The sequence below is a fragment of the Aedes aegypti genome, chromosome 2 (assembly GCF_002204515.2).
Source record: "Aedes aegypti strain LVP_AGWG chromosome 2, AaegL5.0 Primary Assembly, whole genome shotgun sequence".
Lineage (NCBI taxonomy): Eukaryota > Metazoa > Arthropoda > Insecta > Diptera > Culicidae > Aedes > Aedes aegypti.
Window position 1 is genome coordinate 184,370,985 of NC_035108.1, and position 16,895 is coordinate 184,387,879.

A 16,895-nucleotide genomic window follows, 5' to 3' on the forward strand; every position below is an offset into this window, starting at 1 on the left:
GAGTATCGTGCTAGACTCGCATCGGGAGGTAAGTAAATGCAACACAAGACGATGTCGGTCTTTCCAATGGAGATTCTTACTGAGACTTCTTCATTGCAGGATGAGTCATTAATAATACAACTCGGAAGAGTGGCTCTTACGGAGATGAGAACACCCCCTCCGGATGGCTTATCGGCATTCAACGGCGAACGATCACATCGGTAGGTAACAAATGATTCATGAAATATCATTCCATTCGTTATTGACGCATCCAAATTCGTTTCACAGAATACGTAAACATCGTAGTCATTCTCAACGGACGACAAGAAAACGGACTGCAGTCGGCCGCTACTACGGATACTGTTCATGTTCTGGTAGTATATGCGTATTTCGTCGACAGAGTGGACATTATAATCATTTTTCCTTACAGGCTTTCGAGCGGGAGACGGGATCGGAGAGTGTAAAGTCGGTGATATTGGCGCAAATGAATGACTAGAGCTAAGGTTCGAAACGAAAGACATCAGGGCGAGCCGACCGCGAGAATTCAAATTCTCGGAAATATATTCCTTTTTGCCACGACGTGGCCAACAGTGCCTTTTCTCTCAAATCCATCTCAATTCCCACCTTGAAGGAAACGAACGAAAGATCCTCAATTCTTCGTCCCTTCGGAACAAGTTTTACCACTTGCACATCTGATTCAGTCTCCAAATTACGTTTCACTAATCGAACAATATCATCGGTAGTAGCTTTAGGATCAAATTGCGAAAGATATAACCAACATTTTTGCACTTGGCTTGCCAAGGGCACCACTATGCTCGGATCATCATCTTTACTTCCTACCTGTTCATCACGTGTAGATAGCCTATTTACAGAGCTACTACCATCGGTTCTGTTCCGTTTGGCAAGTTGAGATGAAAAATGGAATTCACCTACGCGTTTAGGAGTGCGTGGTGTCAGGCTAAGTATTGAGTTGATTTTCGCTGTATTTTGCTTAATCTCAGATCTTAGCTCTTCCAACACTTTGTTTTGCTGCACTTCAAGGTGTAGCATAGCCTCATTCGTGGATGCAATAGCCTGTCGAAACGTTGCGTTTTTCATCATCTTCGTGCAAGCCGAGCACATCCAGTACAGCTGAGAGTTAGACTGGATCACTGTGCGAATCTCCGGACTGAGGTGTACACATCGGAGATGGAAGGTTGACTTGCAGAAACCTTTACAGACGATCTCTTCTTCTTGGACGAGATCGTTACTGCATGCAAAACAACAGGAAGCCATTGTTGTGGCGAAACTATACGGTAAGGATTTCAGAACGTAAAATCTCGAGAAATTGTTCGAAACTCAAACGAACTCCACGATTTTCAAATACACGAGGTAATTCCACGACGATTCTGAACGAAGTACAAAATAAATACGATGCCAAACGCGTCGAAAACTACGAAATTATTGGATCGCAATTAGGTACACAAACGTAAACAAATTTAGACTGTGAATGGACAAATGACCCCCTTCGTGGCCTGGAATCCTAAAAAACTGATCACGTGGTTAATGGACAGCCCCTGCCGGAATCAGATCGCACAGCGGATCTAGAATCAGATGCAATTATGCTTATTTGGCATGCGAGACGAGTTGAATGAGGGACAATTGACGACCTGCTCCCATTGGATTAACATTAGTCGCCTCACATCACCCGAGGTGAGAACGACTCGTCTCGACTCACACGCCGCGCAAATAAGCACAAATGACATAAAGAGACTGGGTTGTTCGGTTGATGCCTACCAAATCAGTACTGAAAAGTGCTACTTTTCAGCACCGAAAAGAGTGCTGAAAAGTAGCACTTTTCAACACTGTTTTTTTTTCAGTAGGAAAAGTAGGCCGTTATGTTGATCAACTTCTCAATGAAAAGTTGATTGATTTGCAACGGAATTGCAAAAAGTTATCTATTCACATTACGCTTGATTTCTAATCACTACTTTTTTGATCCGATTGCTTAATTGCAAGTATTTTACGTTTTTCATTATTTTCCATACGTTTTAACAGTTCTCGACTACCATTTTTCCATACCCTTGTGCTGGAAGTTTGAGAAATTTGAGAATCCAGCGCGATCAGTGAGTGGAATACAAACATAAGTGTCGCCGCGAGGTGGCCAGTGAGAAAAACCGAATGTTCGCTGGCGCCAACTGTTAGCGTTAATAACGAAATAAACAGTCGTTACCCTATTTCCAATGCGTTTTCTATTGTTCGCCGAGCGACAATTTAGACAAAAACGGCAACAGAATGACTCGCTACCGACTCCATGTGCCGAAGGCATCCGATTGCTGTTGCGAATAAATATTTACATTCCGATTCCACAAGAGTGGCATTCGTGTTTGAGAGCTGAAATACATCCGGAGGAATGATTCAGTGAGCGCGAAATCCGTACATTCCCCTGAATGCATTCAGCTTGGCGAATGGCGAACGAGTTCTTTCGTGTCTAACATTTAAGGGGGCAGGATCCGTCATTGATTTCGGAATTTTCAAAAGCAGTTTTCTCGTTCAAAATCAAGAACATTTACAGGAAAAAGTGTTCACTGTATTTTGTTTTCCAAGCCAAACACAATGAACATATTTTCATAGATTAATTTGAAGTTTTGAACAGAAAAACTGCTGAAGTTTCAATGATAACGATGACGGAGCGTGGAACGTTAAGAGCGGATTGGTTCTCTCTCTGCTCCGTGAGTCTTTTGATTTTGGGTTTATCGTTTGCGATTCGTCGAGAATGCGCTTACCCTCGTAGCGTTCGTCTGTCTTTGAGCATTCTGTGGCAGCAGATACTTTGCTATTTTTTATTGGTAGCGTTCGGACGAGTGAGTGAATTTTTCCATGCTTGCTTGGAGTGAAAGTCCCTTAGTTGAATAGATTTGCAACCACCATTACATTTGTAACATTAGCTTTGAATTGAGCCAGCAATCCTTAGAAGAAACTCTTGTCTCACTCGAACATTTGCCCTGCTTTACTCTATCCGTTTTTTCCTATTTTTTAATTTCTTTATAAGTATCATTCATTTCTTATATCTAGGTGTTCTGTGTAAGAAAACACTATCATCTTAATTTGGTATTATTTTAACTAAATTAAGCTTTTATCAGCATTTTGTTAACAACATATTACATTTCATTTGCCGTAGCAGTTCAGAATTTTTACAGGTGAGTTGATTTTACCTGCTTTTAAAAGAAACGCTATCGATTCACTTTACCTAACTTTCCTTAGATATATGACGCAGAAATTGTGGTAATAGAATGCAATGCTTTTGTCGAAAATTATTAATAATTTTATTCGACATTTGTTCCAATGTTTCAAAATTTTATTCTGAATCGTCGGCAGTGCTTTCAGTCCACATTGGTACAGCATACAACATGGCTGGCCTAAAAATTTGAAAATCAAAAGTTTGTTCTTAAAACAGAGCTTTTTTACCTTATTATAGAGACTTTCAGCCCTGGACTTGTCGAAAAACAAAGTTTTGATTTTCTGTTAATAAGTGGGTAAAGACATTTTATATATTTGTTACATTTGGCTGCAATGCCCTCGTAGTGATTTTTGAAAAAAAAATGTTCTAGCGTGAGCCCTAGGTACTTAACCTCATCGGACCAACTCATCTGACTACCTTTTCATCACGCAAGCATCACGCAAGTCCTTTAGTGAAGCGACCTATCCCATCCGCAAACAAAGATTTTTGAAATCCCTGAGGTAACTCAGATAAGTTTTATTTGAAAATATTGTATAATATTGACCCCAAAATGCTGCCTTGAGGAACACCAACTCTTACAGGAAGTCTTTCAGACTTGGAATTCTGATAATTAACCTGAAGTGTACGATTCATCAGATAACTTTGGATTATTCTAACAGCAATTTACAATCAATATCGAATGTTTTATCTATGTGTAGAAGAGCAAGACCAGTGGAATAGCCTTCAGATTGGTTTGAACGAATCAAATTTGTAACACGTCATGAATATGGACTCGCTTGAAAAAGTATTGCAACAAGCAGCTGAATATAGAATCACCCTAAAAAGTTTAGCATCACCTCAAAACAGGAACATTCATGATGCTATATTTCGAGATGCTGATGATATATAATGGTGCGGTCATCAGCAAAGTTGTTCAGCAGTTCAAGGACATTCGGAAAGCAAACAATTTGGTTCGCAATTTTTTCGCTAGGTGGCACTAGTGAGCATGTAAAATTGAGCATTTTAAGCTTGTTCCATCTTGTGATCCACATGAGATAGAAAGTTCGTGTTTTGGGCAAAGTTGTACAGGCGCTAGTGTGTAGATAAAAATGAGCATCTATGTCATCATCCAGATAAGATATAAAGTTCGAGTCTTCGACAAAGTTGAATATAAGTTCAAAGACATCCAAAATCCAAATTGGCTTTAAGGATGCGCACATCATATTCAAATTATTCAAGTCAGAAACTTTTCATATCCAAGTGATTGTGAAGTGAAATTTTATTAATAATGTCACGTACAGTAGATCAAACTTCAACAAACATTCCAGGAGCAGTGTTAAATGCGGTTTTGCTTTCTGGGAAGTTTAATATATGCCACGGTAATGCACAAAGCCTGTGTGCAAGAAAGACGAGCAAGTTAGATGAGCTTCGGCACGTTTTATCAAAGTCTAAGGTGGATGTAGCGTGCTTTACAGAGTCTTGGCTGACGTCGAGGATCACTGATCGCAGTGTAGCAATCCCAGGCTATCGAAGTGTGCGTAATGATAGAGTTTATAAGCGTGGAGGAGGAATCATAGTTTATTATAAAGAACACCTTTCTTGTCTCAAAGTAATGAGTACGGAAGTTTCCACAGAATCGAATGATAAGACAGAATGTCTGGCACTGGAGTTTTGTTTATGTGGTGAAAAGTTTGTCGTAGTAACTGTTTATAATCCTCCTGAGAACGACTGTTCTTACTTCATATCTGATATGATGGTAGAATTTACTTCTCGTTACAATGGTATTTTCATGGTCGGCGATTTTAATACTAACCTTTTGCGGCCCTGTGTTAGAACATCTCGTTTGTTGTCCGTTCTAAACGGTTTCTCAATGAAATCCGTTGGTGATGAACCAACGTATTTATATGACGAGAGTTGTTCTCAGCTGGATTTATTGCTCACTAGCGACAGTGAGAAAATTTTGCGTTTTGGACAAGTCAGTTTTCCAGCACTGTCGCATCATGATTTGATTTATGGCTCCATGGATTATGATACGGTTGACGCTCCAACATTCAGCACCTATCACGATTATGTACATTTTGATGCTCAGCGATTACAAGATGCTGTTTTGTCTATCCCGTGGGCTGATTTCTATTCAATTAATGATCCAGACGAATTGCTCCAGTTTTTCAATGATCATATGAAAATAATCCATGATACTTGTATTCCATGTCGGATAATAAGCCACCGTAAGAAATTCAACCCTTGGTTTACTCCAGCTATTCGTCGAGCAATGTTGGAGAGAGATTTGTCGTATAAAGACTGGTTGAAAGCGCCGTCACAACTTAAAGCACAAAAACGACTACAGTATAAAACTTTGCGTAATAGGGTAAACATAATGATCACTAAAGCTAAAGAGCATCACATGGAAAGATTTTTGGACTGTCGTTTACCTTTTAAAACTTTATGGAAGCGAGTGAAAGATCTAGGAATTGGAAAAGATAATGAAACAAAACCATGTGAGTTCGATCCAGATGAAGTCAACAGCGTTTTTATGACAAACTATATCAATGATATTGGCAATCGTACATCACCAATACATGTTCCAGCTTCACCATATAACTTTTCATTTAAACGAGTTCAGGTTTGGGAAATTGTAAATGCAATATGGGACATAAAATCAAATGCTACTGGGCTCGACGAATTGCCGATAAAGTTCTTGAAACTAATTTTACCATTAATAGCTCATCACATTGCATATATGTACAACAAGTTTATTGAACTCTCCTTTTTTCCGTCTTCGTGGAAACATGCGAAAGTATTACCGTTACGTAAAAAGCCACATTTGAATGCAATCTCAAATTTAAGACCGATTAGTATTTTGTGTGCTCTTTCAAAAGCTTTTGAAAAACTGTTGAAAAAACAAATGACATCTTATATTGAGAGCAACGGTTATTTATCGGATAGTCAAGCTGGATTCAGAAAAATGCAAGGTGTAAAAACTGCTGTTTTGCGCGTTCATGATGACCTTAGCGCTTTGATGGACAAACGAGGGACAAGTATATTGCTTCTTTTGGATTTTTCGAAAGCATTTGATACTGTGTCACATAAAAAGCTATGTTCCAAGCTGGTGAGACAATTCAATTTTTCAACTCCTGCGGTTGGACTAATTGAGTCGTATCTCACGAATAGAAGCCAGACAGTTTGCTGTAAAGGCCGATACTCTGAAAGCAAAACTGTAATGTCAGGAGTCCCACAGGGTTCGGTACTAGGACCATTGTTATTCAGTTGTTACATCAATGACCTTCCCACTGTGCTGAAACACTGTTCCATGCAATTATACGCAGATGATGTGCAGCTGTACATTGGTCGAATAGGACCTTGTGCTCGTGAACTGACTGCAATGATGAACGCTGATCTAGAGAGGATAATGGAATGGTGTAACCGGAACGGATTGAGAGTAAACCAATCGAAAAGCGTAGCTTTGTTGATCCGAAACCGAAGAAGACGCGTGGAATCAGCTGAGCCTTTACCAGAAATGATGATGGATGGACTTCCGATAAAATGGGCAAACTCTGTGAACAACCTTGGCTATGTTTTCCAGAATGATCTACAGTGGGACGGCTTGGCTTTGCAACAGTGTGGAAAAATCTACGCTGGACTTAGATCGTTACGGTACTGTGCCGAACAAACACCGGTTACAACAAGATTAAAGTTATTTAAGTCGCTCATTTTGCCCCACTTTATTTTTGGTGATTCGTTTCTAGTAAATCCTGGTGCAGAAACCATGAATCGGCTCCGCGTAGCACTTAATTGTTGTGTGCGCTTTGTGTACGGCCTGAGTCGTTTTGCACATGTGAGCCATCTCCAAAAGAACCTCCTTGGCTGTCCATTTCAGAACTTTTACGCATATCGATCCTGTATGTTTCTGAGAAAACTGATAAAGATTAAAAACCCACCAGCCCTGTTTCAAAAACGTGTGCCTTTTCGTGGGCAGCGCTCGCAAAATATAATAATCCCAGCAAATCGCACGTTAACATATGCTAGCTCAATGTTTGTTAGAGGAATAGTAAATTGGAACAGTTTGCCCCATTCTATTAAACGGGAAACATCAGAAGTAGCTTTCAAGGAAAAATGTTTGAATTTTTGGAGTAGATAGTATTATATACGACTTTATTGTACAATATGTAACTAATTATAATCTGTGAAATTATTATTTATGTTAAATCTGCAATGTGTCGCCGAATGTAGTAATTTAAAAGGTTAAACCTTACGCTACTGGAAATAAATAAATGAATGAATGAATGAATGATTCAGGATTGATTGTCTTTATGTTCAAGTGATGCATGTTGATTCACTTCATTCCCTGATTAATATCTGGTCTTCTTTATTTTAATGTGTTTCAGGTTTGACTCACTTCATAACCAAGTAATTCAGGTTTGATTTCCTCCGTATTAAATAAATCATGCCAGATTCAAATTAGTTTTGTTCAAATGACTCATGACCGATTCACTTCATATTCAACTGTTTCAGGTTTGATTCACTTAATGTTCAATTGTTTACAAGCGGTTTATGTCTAATTCATTTCATTTTCAAGTGTTTCAAGCTTAATTCACTTTATGTTTAAGTGATTCATACCGTTCATATTTCAGTAATTGGTTATATCTCGTTAGGCCGAATGTCGTTAGGCCGAATGCCATAAGGCCGAATGCCGTTAGGCCGAAAGGGTCGTTAGGCCGAAAGGGTAACTGGGCCGAAAATGGTCGATAGTTCTAATTAAGCGTAAGGTCGAACGGGGTAATTAACAGATATAGGTAAGGTTCACCTAGAAACTGTCGGATGAATTTTCAGGTTGAATGGATTGTTAGTAATTAGATCAAGATGGTTTGGATTACCTAGAAGCATACAATAACCACTGAGAAATATAACTAGAAAGAACATCCTTTGACTAAAAGAAGGAAAAACACTGATGAATGTGTTAGCCATTTAAAATAGTAGTAAATGACCAAATGTATCAAATGTAATATTTCGGCCTAACGACCCTTTCGGCCTAACGGCCCTTTCGGCCTAACGACATTCGGCCTAATCGCCTTCGGACTAAAGACATTCGGCCTAACGGCATTCGACCTAACGACCTGCACCCCTTCATATTCACCTGTTTCAAGTATGAAAGACTTAATATTCAAATAGTTCAGGTTTGATTAACCTAAAATTTAGGTCATTAAGTTTTGTTTTACTGCATTTTCCAGTTGACCAGGTATTCACTCCAGGTTCAAGCATTTTAGGGCTGATTCACTTAATTTTCAAGTGTATCATGCCTGACTTACTTTATATTCAAGTGTTTCCGGTACGTATGACTGCATTTTCTAGAGATTCAGAGCTGATTTACTTCCTATTTGTGGAAGTCATTCCTAATTCACTCCATTTTTGAGTTATTCGGGTCTGATTCATTCATTTACAAGCGATTTATGTCTGATTTACTTTATATTCAGGAGTTAAAAGTTTGATTTAATTTATGTTTTACTTAGGCTGATACAAATATTAATTTTCTTTTATGTCACTTCCCCCCCGTTCAAAAATTCGTAAAGTTTGAAGGGGAGAAAAAAAAGATTCATCATTTTTTTGACATCAATTAGGTTTTTGAATTTTTAAAATAAAAAAAACAGGTAAAATAATTAGTGGTCTCGGACATAAAAGAAAATTAGTATTTGTATCAGCCTTATTTGGATTTCATTTGCTTCATACTTTATGAATTCAGGACTGATTTACTTTATTTTCATGTGATTCAGGTTTGATTCACTTCACTTTCAAGTAATTAAGTCAATACCTGAATTTTTAAAATCCTCTTTGTGAAGTTTCTTCATAATTGAGACTGATACGCTATATTCAAATACTTCAGTAGGTGAATTCCGGCGCACATTGTTTTCGAAGAGAAGAATTTTTTTCCATGACTGACAAGCAAGAAAATATTCTTTTCTTCGAAGAAAATACGCGCCGGAATTCGCATACAGGTCTGTCATACTTCATATTCAAGTGATTCAGGACAGATTCACTTCAGAGTCAAGTGATTTGTATCGGATCGATTGCGTATTCAAGTCTGATTCATTTCATATTCCAGCGATACATTCCTGATTCACTTCATTCCCTAGTGATTCGGGTTTAAATCATTGGATATTCAAGACTCCAATTTTCTATCTCATCTGGATCAGAAAATATAACTATAAATCCTTCATTTTATTTGCTTACTAGTGACACTAACCGGATTTTTTTTAATTAAATGGTCTGCTTCCCGGATGTCTATGACACTCTGAACAACTTTCTCGAATACTCGAGATTTTTACCTCTTGTGAATCACGCTCAATTTTTACATGCTCACTAGCACCACCTATCGGCAAAATTTCGAACTGTTTGCTCTTCGGGTGTCCTTGATCTTATGAATAACTTTACCGAAGACTCTATCTTTCTTTCTCATTTAGATCACAAGATAGAACTAGCTTAAAATGCTCAATTTAACATGCTCACTAGCGAACCAAACTGTTTGCCTCGCGGATGTCCTTGATACGCTGAACAACTTTGCTGAAAGTCGTTTCTTCACATATCATAAGCATCTCGAGATATAGTAAAACCAAAAATTGGTGTGCTCTACTGAATTCAAATCACATTAAAAGAGAAACCTCAAAATCTGAGTCAAAAATATTAACATTTAGGGGTGGCGCAAGCGTCTTGAAGGTGAATTTTCAAGTTATAAAAAATAACATTCAGTGAAGTAAACATATTTTTGTTAGTTTTTGAACGATTTCAAAACTTTTAGCATCGATAGCTTCAAAATTAAATTTACAAAAACTTTGTAGAACATCAAATTTGTCTAAAATCAAAACAAGTTTAAGTTAAAAAAATGACCTTCAGTGAAGTAAACATAACTTTGTTATTTTCCAACCAATTTCAAAACTTTTAGCATCATTATCTTCATAATTAAATTTATAGACACTTTGTACAACATCAAGTTTGTCTAAAATCAAAACTAGTCTTAGTTTAAAATAAGTTTATATAAATTGTTCCTCATTTTACTAAAAATTTCAACTTTGTTTGACCATAACTTTATGATTACTCAACCGATTCAAAATCTTTTTACATGTTTTTGAAGCTATTTCAATTGTTTTTAAATCTTTCATATAACACATTTCACTAAAAAAATGTCTTTACCAAGTTATTCAGCAAAAACTGCACAAAAACATGATTTTTTTACGAAAAATGCCAGTTTTTTCAATTTTTGCCAGTTAAATATTATCTCTAAAGCTGAAATTGATTTTCTCATTTGTTAAATCTTTGAGAAGGACTTTGCAACAATTTTTAAATTATTTTGAACCAAAAATTAGTTTGAATATGTTGAAAAATATATGCACTATTCAACTTGTAATAAAGGCAAGATGCTTTATGTATTTAAGTTTTATAGAACAAAAGCAATTCTCGGTGAAAAAACTCAAATAATCAAAAGAAATTTGATTTTTTTATTAAAAAATCATGGTTTTGGATAGTTAATGGTGAAAAACTTAGTCAAAACCATTTTTTAGAAAAATGTGTTGTATGAACAGTTCGATAACAACTGAATTTTCTTCAAAAACATGTAAAAAGATTCGAAATCGATCGTGTTATCAAGAAGTTATGGTCCAACAAAGTTGATTTTTTTAGTAAAATGAGGAAAAATTTGTATAAACTTATTTTAAACTAAGACTAGTTTTGATTTTAGACAAATTTGATTGTTTCTACAAAGTTTCCATAAATTTAATTATGAAGATAATGATGCTAAAAGTTTTGAAATTGGTTGGAAAATAACAAAGTTATGTTTACTTCACTGAAGGTCATATTTTATAATTCACCTTCAAGACGCCAGTGCCACCTCTAAATGTTAATATTTTTGGCTCAGATTTTGAAGTTTTTCTATTAATGTGATTTGAATTCAGTAGAGCACACGAATTTTTGGTTTTGAGATCTTTTGAAAAATAAGCCGCACCCTAATGTATATTTATCTATTTTGAGGTGATGCTAAACTTTTCAAGGGGTGATTCAATATTCAACTGGGTGTTGCCGTTTTTATTTTAATGAGTCCGTATTTATGACGGGTAGTGTAAAAATTGATGAGTGGTAGAATTTCCATGGCGGAATCCAAACTATTCATCGGCAAAAAATAAATTTTCGTTAATATGGACCATTATTCTGCCAAAATGACCTTCTGAAAAAGTGGAGGAAAGCAAACTAATTGGACAATAGCTGGAAGCTTCTGAAAGATTTTTGTCTGGTTTCAAAATTGGTACATCCTTGGCATTTCTCCTTTTGTCAGGAAAATATGCCAACTAAAAACATTTGTTAAATATTTCAATCAAGAGTGATAAACTGCTCTCTGGAGGATTCTTGATGAGGCTATAGAAATTCCATCATCGCCAGAAGCTTTCATATTTTTGACTTCTTCCAAATTAGTCTCCCAGGAATTTTCAAAAACGTTTTCTTGACTAGAAATGCTTTCGAAGTCCTTAGTAACTTGATTTTCTATTGGATTAGGTTAGATTGGATTAGTGAGTCATAAATTAATGCTTTCAAACTGCATAGCAAGTTTTTCAGCTTTTTCGAAATTAGTTAGTAATAATTTGATTTCCTCTTTCAAGGCCGGAATTGGCTACTGAGATATATTTTTTCTAATCCCTCGGTTCAATGGAGAAATTTTATTTTGAAAAAACTGTTTTTTAATTTCTTTGTGCAGATCATGCTATATAATTTTCATTGGATATTGTCTTCTTCTCACGTTTTTTAGACGGTTCAAAAGTTTAAGATCGTCGTCTATAATCAAGGATTCGAATTTTACTTCACATTTTGGAATTGCAATGCCCCTTGGCTTTAACAATGGAATTAGTTAACGTTTCGAGAGCATTGTCAATATCAAATTTTGTTTGCAAAGAAATGATAACATCGAGATTACTATCGATATATGTTTCATATATATTCCAGTCTGCTAGTTAATAATTGAAAGTGGAGGTGCTAGAATTGAGAATCACTTCATGGAATATTTTCAAATGCAACAGGGACATGATCAGAATCAAAACCAGCGTGAGTAACCAGTTGGCTACAAAGGTGACTAGAGTCGGTTAAGATCGAATCAGTCGTAGAAAGGTTTCAGGAAGAGGAAAAACAAGGAGAGCTATCGTGGATTGAATTGAGAAGTAGCCTAAAAGGCACTCATCAAATAAAATTGTGTCGTTGGAATTTCTTTGCGAATTATTCCATGAGCATTAAAGTCACCAATAACAAAAAAAGGCTTCTTGCGAGTCAGTTTCTGCAAGTTAGTTTGGATCAAATAAACTTGCTGCCCAGTGCATTAAAAAGGCAAATAGGCAGCTATAAAAGTATATTTACCAAGCTGTGTTTCAACAGAAACCCCAAAGTTTCAAAAATTTTAGTTCCAAATGACGAAAACAGTTGATGCTTTACACGCCTATAAACGATGATTGCAACTCCCCAACATGCCCCATCAATTCGATCATAACGATAAACCAAAGGTCTGGATCTCTTTTGAGTTTGGATATAGGTTTCAAATAAGTTTCAGTAATAAATGCTATAACATACATTAGCTATTAGAAAATTAAACAGCTCGTCCTCTTTACCAATTGAAGAACGATTTAAAATATTTAAACAATTATTTGAATCCAATAGAGAAACGTAATCCGATAACAATTTTGTTGGTAAATTCTACACCAACTTGGTCTGCTTCAACCATTGTGGTGGGTTTGAACATTGCATCAATCATTTGATTCAATGGTTCAGTCAAAAAATCAAAATTAGAGGGAGACATTTTACTAGAAGTAAGTGCCTTTTCTGATTTTTTTCTGTTGGGATTATCCATTGATAAAGAGACGGAATAGGAATTGCCTGCAGCGGCAGTTTTTTTTTTCATATGATTGAAAACAATAAGAATAATTATCCATAGGAAGACAATTTGAAGGGGAGGAGCAGAAACTGCCTGCTACAATATCGGCATAGGAGTTTCCATGGGTAAATCCATTTTAAATTAAAAGATTCGAACGGCTACCCGATGGAAGAAAATTGACTTTTGATTAAGCATGATTATAATTTGCCTGATGGGTATGATTCTTAAGCAAGCGATCGTTAACTGAAAAATGAACATTTTTGGAGATTCAACCAGGGGAATTCCGTTCATCTGCCTGGTACGAGCTTCGACGATTCGTTTACACCAGTGATTTATAAAACTGAAATTGGGGGGCAAAAAATCCCGAAAGGGGGCGAAAGTGCATATATAATAGGCAATGAGAACAATGATTCATCAAGAACAAAATTTGGTGTAATGTATTCAGTTTTTCTACACATTATGTGAATTTCAAAACATGAATCATCATTTGAAAGTTTCTTAAAAAATGACGTAGATCTAAATGACTTCTTGTTAAAACAGTTTTATGGAAGTTAAATCAAAATAGTTTTATGAAAGAAGAATAAGGTATGCAAAACAGAACAAATATTTGAAAATCGGAAAATTAGGTTTAGATGTTTAGGATTAGAGAGCAACTGCTTTTAATGATAGTATCTGGTGTTTCACGAACAATTTTATCGACACTATTCATTTTAAAATTTATGGAAAATATCACTATGTTAAAAATACAAGTGGTTTAGTTTTCTTTTATTTTTACATATTTTTTTTAGCTTTTGGAATCGATGGAAAAAGCGTTTTAGGCTTCATCAAACATTTATTTCTGAAACTTTTTTTAACAATTTCAAAAATGACAGGTGAATAAAATAAAGTATATATATTATATAAGATTTAAAAAGCAGGAATGCACTAAGACTGATCATTTCAATAATTATCGATTATTGAAATTTAGAGAGATATATCGGAAAATTTTGTTGATAATAGAAATAAAACAAAAGCGATAGATTTGTTGATACTGGAATGTAATCAGCATGATATTTATTCCATGACACTTTTCTGGATAGGCAAGTCGAGGATATTTTTTGACGTATCGGTTTTTAAGTTTAAATTTTTTCATAATTTCAGGAAAACGTATTCTAAGTATTCATAACAACAAGTATCTTGTTTTCTTGTATTAATTTGTTTAGTAATTGAGCTTACCAGTTGTATCAACTAAGCATAAAATAGATCCGAATTGATGTAATCGCTGACTTATCATTACATGGCCAAAATTTTCGCTAGTCCGGTTTTTATGAGCACTGACCATATGTGCTTTGAAATCGAAAATGGTCGACAATTTCATTTCATATTCTTATTCATACTCAATACAATACATACCAGTAAATTTGATAATATGATCAACTTTTGATTCACCTATGATAAGATGTCGATCAGAATCTCAACACATTATAGCGGTTATACAATACAAAAATATAAATTACATATTAGGGGGGCGATTCTAGAATATATTGACTTCAAGGGGGCGAAAGTCAAAAAAGTTTAGGAAACACTGGTTTACACAAAAGGCAATCCGAAAAGTTAGACTTATGTACTCACCTTTCGTCGCTCTTCATTTAGACGTTCTTTTAATGTTAAATGAGAGTAGACGCAACCCAAATAACATTAGTAGCTGAATAATAGTTTATTCAGCTGAAGTACGCTTGAGGATGCTTTTTTATTCAACTGTTCTTCAGCAAAAATGTTTGTTGGGAAACCGCCATGATGAATGTAAAGAACATAATTTGACATATAAGATTTACACCCCATCGGAGGACATTACTCGATCAGAAAGCAATAACAAGACCATAACAATCACGTAACAGATTAGGCTATAGTACATCGACTTGGTTTTTTACTTTCTATTATATGGTAAAGTATGGAGGCCTATTGAAGACCATATTATGTTATCGTAACAAAATCAGCTGCTGACAAGCTTTTTATTTTGATTTTTTTGTTATAGAATATGATCAAAAATTATGAAATGCATACTATACTGTTCCTTTACCATGTTTTTTCTGCTCAGGTATGTTGTAAAGCGATGTAAATTCATTGACAAGGGGATTATAACCATATTTCTTCATCCGATTGTAGGTACATAAAGGTTAATATTTGGAGGGTAGAATAAAACTTCGCTATGTCTACTGAATTAAATTTGTACTTATATTTTAGCTTAGCTTAGCTTAGCTTAGACTGACTACACATATCAATGGTTGCTATTCCGTGATTGACCGAAGTCAGTGAAAATGCACAAAGAATCAACTAGAAGTTCAGCTGGGATTGGCCATAATCTTCTTCAGTGTGCATAATTCAGTGCCTCTATTTATACAAGGTCAATAACGGCGCCGGCCACGTCCTTGCAGTCAGGTGGGATTGAGGGAAGGAATGTTAGTGTGTAACCTTTGCTATTTGGAGACCGTGTTTGCCTCTGCATCTCCACAAAGGTTACTGGGAGGGATGTTTGTTAATGGGGAGGGTCGTTGGGTCAAAGGATTCACTTTGATAAGCGATTAGACCATGATAAATAATTATTTGTGAGATATAAATATGCTTATACGTAAATATAATTGTTCATATAATTTCTATGTAGAGGAAAATTATGCCGACACTTGAGGTGACGAACCATTCAAAGATTCCTACAGCTGTCAGTACGAAAGCATGCGTTATTATATTTTACTCATTTGAAAAGAAACAAAAGACTCAATTGGTTGGGACATCATAGAACACTCTTAAACTTATGTCGACACTTACAGTGGCGAACCATCCAAAGTTTGTTGAATAAAGTGAACCATTCGCAAGTCTACACTTGTAGTGTCGAACCATTCAAAGTTTTTTTAATTACAAAAATAAAGGTATATAAGGGGTGTTCTGAAAAAAAATGTTAAACATAAATAAATCATGAATCAGAGTTTGTGTCGACACTCACAGTGACGAACCATCCATAGTTTGTTGAAACATCATATTTACATCCCACCATTGTAACGATTAAATGTGCAGTCATACATATTTTATAGATTAGAAATAGTAGCATGAAACGAGCTCACCAATTGATCCGTTATCCTTGACTGAGCAGCCACAATCCACTTTCAGCTTCACTCGTTTGCTCGGCTAGCACTCAGAAAAAAAAATAGGCGCGCGACCCGAAAAAAAAACACGGACGACAGCTCGGACTTTCTTGACGCACTGCCCAGGAGCAAGCGTCAAGGTCGTCGAAAGATCAAACAGAACGAACCGATCGCGGCACTTTTTAACTTACTCCAACTGAACTCCCCGATCACGCCACTTTTTCACTTACGAGATCGACGCGCGACATGTTTGATCCTGCCCTCGTCGCTCGCTCCGGCAAAAGCAAGCGTCAAGGTCGAAAGATCAAACAGAACTCTGAATTAAATTTGTGCTTATATTTTAGACGAAAAACTCAAATTCATAGTTTCGAAGCAAAAATCAATTATGCAGTATTGCGAAAAAAAATCTTAGGTTTTCCATGCGGTATAAATAAACAAAAACCTTTTTTCAGTTTTGAAAGATTTGATTCAATTTCAGGCGATAATAAAGTCTGAAAATTTCCATGCAATGATTTTGAATGATGATTTTTTTTTACCTTCAAATGGTCGAAGTATGTGAAAAATGTTTTGATTTTGTTGCTTAGTGTAATAGTTTCATGGGAAATATTCGATGCTCACAAGATTATTGCTATGCTGTGAAACGTACAAAAATGCTGTACTTCTCATACACGTGTGCTAGACTTGAGCATGAACGATGCAAAAATGC

At 35.9% G+C, this 16,895-nt stretch overlaps 1 long non-coding RNA gene across 1 annotated transcript; it reads left to right on the top strand.

Annotated features, from left to right (window-relative positions):
- The first annotated feature begins 1,329 nt into the window (after positions 1 to 1,329).
- On the top strand, positions 1,330 to 13,150 carry LOC110676250. The gene is made up of 3 exons (XR_002500205.1): positions 1,330 to 1,464; positions 4,242 to 4,244; positions 13,138 to 13,150. It is a non-coding gene; the product is annotated as an uncharacterized LOC110676250 (long non-coding RNA).
- Positions 13,151 to 16,895: the final 3,745 nt, after the last annotated feature.